This window comes from Phalaenopsis equestris, unplaced genomic scaffold (assembly GCF_001263595.1).
Source record: "Phalaenopsis equestris unplaced genomic scaffold, ASM126359v1 Scaffold206551, whole genome shotgun sequence".
Taxonomy (NCBI): Eukaryota; Viridiplantae; Streptophyta; class Magnoliopsida; order Asparagales; family Orchidaceae; genus Phalaenopsis; species Phalaenopsis equestris.
In genome coordinates this window covers 114,187-119,320 of record NW_018225948.1, presented here as the reverse complement: position 1 = coordinate 119,320, position 5,134 = coordinate 114,187, and positions in this window count along the sequence as shown.

The following is a 5,134-nucleotide window of genomic DNA, read 5'->3' as shown; positions in this document are numbered from 1 at the left end:
TCCCCCCCGTCGACGGCGAGACCGGTAAGATGACGGTATCTTATGTTCGAATGGCGGTTTTCTATGGTTTTTGGGCAGGAATAGTCTTGTTAAACTTAAAAATTCAAACTCTAGTTCATATTTTCTACCCAAGAACAAAGTAAAACTCTGTCAATTTCATTCTTATGGCATCCAATTGCCCTGATAATTCCAAAATGCGAGTTTTTAATCGGAAAAAGTTCATTACTTTATTACTGCGGAGGTGCAGCGAATATTCAACAAGTTGCTGACAAAGGAGAGATTAATCAAAGAATGAGGATTCGTGAATAATCCCACGACAGATATTGAAGAAACAATAGTGCAGCGAAGATGGGAAGTTTTGTGCTACACTACTACCGCCGTGGTAGTTCCTGTGGTTAAAGAATTTTATGCAAATTTACATGGAATCAATCAAGGATTTGTTTATGTGCGAGGAAGATGGATTACTTTCACTCCTGCACGGATCAATGAGTTATATACGATAGAGAAAGTTTTTGTCTGCCATTATTCTAATTTCGTCCCAACGAGAAACCAGATGAATGAAATTTATCAGTATTTGACGGACGAAACTGACGATTGGGAAATGCGAGAGTACAGGTATATTAGTTTTTCTTCAACACTTTTGAATCTCGTCTCTAAACACTGGCACTTTTTCATTTCTATGAAACTGTTACCGACAATGAAGGTTGGTAAAGTTTCTAAAGAAAGTTTCTAAAGAGAGTGCCATTCTGAATTATTGCATCCAAAGGGGACTACCGATTGATATTGGATCTATAATTGTGAAGTCAGTTTTAGGCCTGATCGTTCACGGATCAACTTATGGGCTTGGACACCCTTCCACAATTTTCTCACTTTGCAGCCAGTCTCAAGTATCCTATGAAAACTGGGAAAAGGTACTGCTACCTTGGAAACCTTTGGATCCAACTGAAAGATTCCCATCATTTGAAGATGAAAATGACATGACCATGATAGTTGATCAATCATCTCAAAATTCACTGCCAGTTCAACCCTTAGTTCCCGATAAGTCTTTAGTGATCCTGCGCTGAATCAAGAAATTGGAAAAGGAGGTACAAAACGTGATGAATACAATTAATAATATCTACCAATTCTTCCATCATCTAGACAGGAGGATGAAAGAACATTTTGCTCATTCTGGACATTTAGAAGATAGCTTGATACGACTGATGAGGAGGATGAAATTAATTGAGGAGGATTCAATTGAAGAATTTTCCTTTCGACCCTTCTACAACCTCTTCATTCATGTGCAATAAATGGGTGATCTCAGAGGAGAAACGAGCACAAAATCTGAAGAGTAGTAGATTTACTATGCTACCTTTATGTTTATGTGTGTTTAGATTTTACTTTATATTTGCTTTGCTTTAGAATTATGCTTATAGATCTCTGTATAGTTGAGACTAAGCATATGATGTTCTGTTTTTAGCATTTTGAGTGTTGTGGTTTGGATTGCGATGCTGAATTGATGTATTGAGGTTGAGAAAATACCAAATTTAGGTATGTTATGTAAAGTTTTTTTTACCCCTTGGAATTTATATATAAATGTTATGTTTTGTTTTGTGAAAGTTTGTAAGTGTGTAGTACATCATTTAACTATTTAAAAATTATGTTTATAAAGATTAAACGGATGTCGTTTAGTCTTAGAGTTGATCAAAATCGTGAAAATACGGAATTTGCACAAAATTAATAGAGCCCGCGCCACCGACGGCGGCCTCAACGCCGTCGACGAAGGGAATTTTCTGAGACTTAGGTTCAAAAATATAATAGAGCGCGCCGACGACGCCATCTACCCCGCCGTCGGTGAGATTGTGAAAATACCTCTTTTACCGTGATTTTGACTGGTCAACCACAACTATTCATCATCTCCTTCCTCCTAAAAACACCATTTTTGAATTAGGGCTTCGTAAATCTTGGATTGGGAGACAATTTCAAGGCTTTTTGACACCGGATTTGATCTTCTTTAGGTAAGAGCTTCACTCTGAGTTAAAAATATTTGATCTTCACCATGTATTTCTTCCACATTGAGGAAACCCAAAAATTTAAAAATGTGAAGAAAATTTTGGAAGAAATTCATGGATCTTAATGTTGAACTCTTTGAATTACCATTGGAAGCCATGATTTACATATAAGAAGTAATTTTTGGAAATTTTCTTTGATTTTATTAGATTAAAAATGGCTTCACGTCAAAAGAGAAGAGTTGAGTTTGACAATTCACGCTTCGTTAATCTGATGGCTCAAACTCAATTTAGTTCAATACTTAAAGGAAAAAAGTGTATATAAGATCAAGTTTTTGAGAGTCCGGGAAGAGAAATTGAACGGGTTATTACCGAGCGAAGGTGGGAAAACTTTTGTTACACCACCAATAAAGCTGATGCAAATGTGGTGAAGGAGTTCTACGCCAATGTGATTTATTCTGAAGATGGAATCGTACAAGTGCGTGCATTTCCTGTGGAATTTACCGCCGCCCGCATTGCCCCAACCTCTTATACCTGCCACTATGAATCCTTCAGTACTATGGAAGGCCCTCTGAATGATGTGATCAACTTTCTCACTGATAGGAAAGGAACGTGGAAGATAAAGCAGCGAGAACGGGTAAACTTTTCTGCTTCCATGTTGAATGTCACCTCGAAGGCGTGACACTATTTCATTTCCTCTACTCTGTTACCGACTTATCACCATAGTGAGGTAACTGGAGATAGAGCTATTCTGAATTTCTGTATTCAGAATATTAAAACTATAAATGTGGGGAGAATTATTTTCAAGAACATATTGACTATGGCAAGAAGTGAGACTAGTGGAGGTTTAGGACATCCTAGACTTATTTATACGCTTTGCCAACTTTCTGGAGTGGAAGCTGGAGATGAAGAATGGGTTCACCCTATGAAACCCATTACTGAATCTAATTTGAAGACTTATGTATCCCATGAGAAATGGAGAACTGGAAGTAGGAGTCAGGAACCTTCTACCAATAAAGATGTCCCCTCTACAAGTTATGACCCTCCACCTCCTTCTAGCTCCCCTACCTTAACAAATTTGATGAATGAGTTGACCTTGCAGAGGAAGAGCATAGATTTAATAAACAAAAGGATTGGAGGTTTAGAATGCAGACATGATTATGATAGTCAGTACCTGCAGAGGCATTCCGATTTTGAGATAGCTTATTATGAAGCTTAGGCCCGACCCTACAGAGGAGATTCTGATGTTACATTTTCTGAATGCCACCGATGTACTCTGTATCAACCCAATCCACCTGCTGATCAAGGTGATGAAGATATAGCTTTGGATTTTGATATAGAATGAAATTGATGTACTTATATTTGTATTTTTATTTTATGTAATCTTTTTGTAATAGAAATGAATGTTTATGTATTTTGACTTTCATTTTTAGTATTACGTTGTACTTGGATAATTTTTAATTTTAGTTATAAAGTTAGTGTGGTAGTTAAATTTGCATTTTTAGTTGTAGATGTTGCCCAGTACTTTGTGGATTGTAATGTGATTTTTATTCCGCATTTTAATTTTAATTGTTTAGTTTTGTGTTTGTATTAGGAAATGTTATGCTTGTTTTAGTTTTATACTTATTTCAATATTTCATTTCCCTGAAATTCCTCTAATGATTTATATGTGTAGAAAGCTCCTAATATTACAGACCAGGTGAAGTAAAAATTTAAGAAGGCCTGCAGAAATTTCAAAATGATAAAGATGCCTACAATAATGAGGTATGATTTATATTTATAGTATTTTTCTTCCACCTTTATTTCATATTTAAAAATTTAAGTTTGGGGGAGGGAAGAAAAAGATTAATTATTAGATGTCCTCTATTTCAATATTTTTAAAAATTATTTATATGATTTTATGTAGTGAATTTAATTCAGGTAACTATATTTTTGTAACTATTTAAATATAATGGTAGATTTAAAGAAATATTTTTGTAATGAAAATTAATTTTGTAACTTAAGATATTTAGTATAAGAGAATAAGATTATAATTAACTATTTAAAGTAAAGAACACTATATTTTGAAGTATTAAGAATCTGGAAATTCATTTGAGAAGAAAAGATTGGGGTTCAATGATGTAAAAGCTATGAAATATTTATAAGATAAGGGAATGCTTTGAGTTTCAAATTTAGGAAAAGAAATGGGATGCTCAAAATCATTAAAGGCTATCCAGATATAGTAATCCTCACTTGAAAAAGGAAAAAGAAAGGATTGAAAACAATCCCTAAAATGAAAAGAAATAAAATATATAGGATTGAAAACAATCCAAATGAAAAAGAAAAAAAAAACAAAGAAGAATGAAAGTGAGGAGAAGCTTGAGGATATGCTTAATAAAAATGGGCTTCACTAGACCAATCTGAAGGGAAAACATAAATACATTCCTGAACTTATATTTATGGAATAGATCTTTTTACTAATAGAGCTCTCATGAAGTTCTTATCTTTTGGATATTCGAAGTGACTTAATATTGCAATCTGTAGTCATTCTTGAAATAAATAGAAAACTAAAACTCTTAAACTTGATCACTAGATGATCTGATGGCTACAAAGTTAATTCAATTACTTGAATTTTTTCTGAAAATCTCACTATGTAGTTATCTAAATAAAACTTATAGTGTTTCTGAATTAAAATATTAGTGTAGTAGATCATAACTTTTATAAAGTACTAAAATTACTGGAGGACAAGTAATAGTTAAGTTTGGGGGATTTTGACCAAAGAAAAATATATTGAGCCGTTGACCGCCCCGACGGCAGGGTTTTCTCGATAGTCCAGAAAAAATTAATACAGCAGGGCGCCGACGGTGCCATCGACGCCGCCGACGGCAAGATTTTCCCGAGCCTACAGGACAAAATCTCCAGAAGGCCGCTAACGGCGCCATCGAGGCCGCTGACGGTGGGATCGACGGTTATATGTACTTGTACAATGGATAAGGCCAGATTTTGGAGGGGTGCATAAGCAACTCTTGGGAAAACTCATCCGCATCTTTAAAAAGAATTTTAGCCAAAAATAGAGGAGTCCTGGAGGTTAGATAGGTTCCATTAGTGTGTAGAGAGCTTTCTAGAGCGTGTAAATATGAGGAATTCTTCGAGAAATTGTAAGAGTG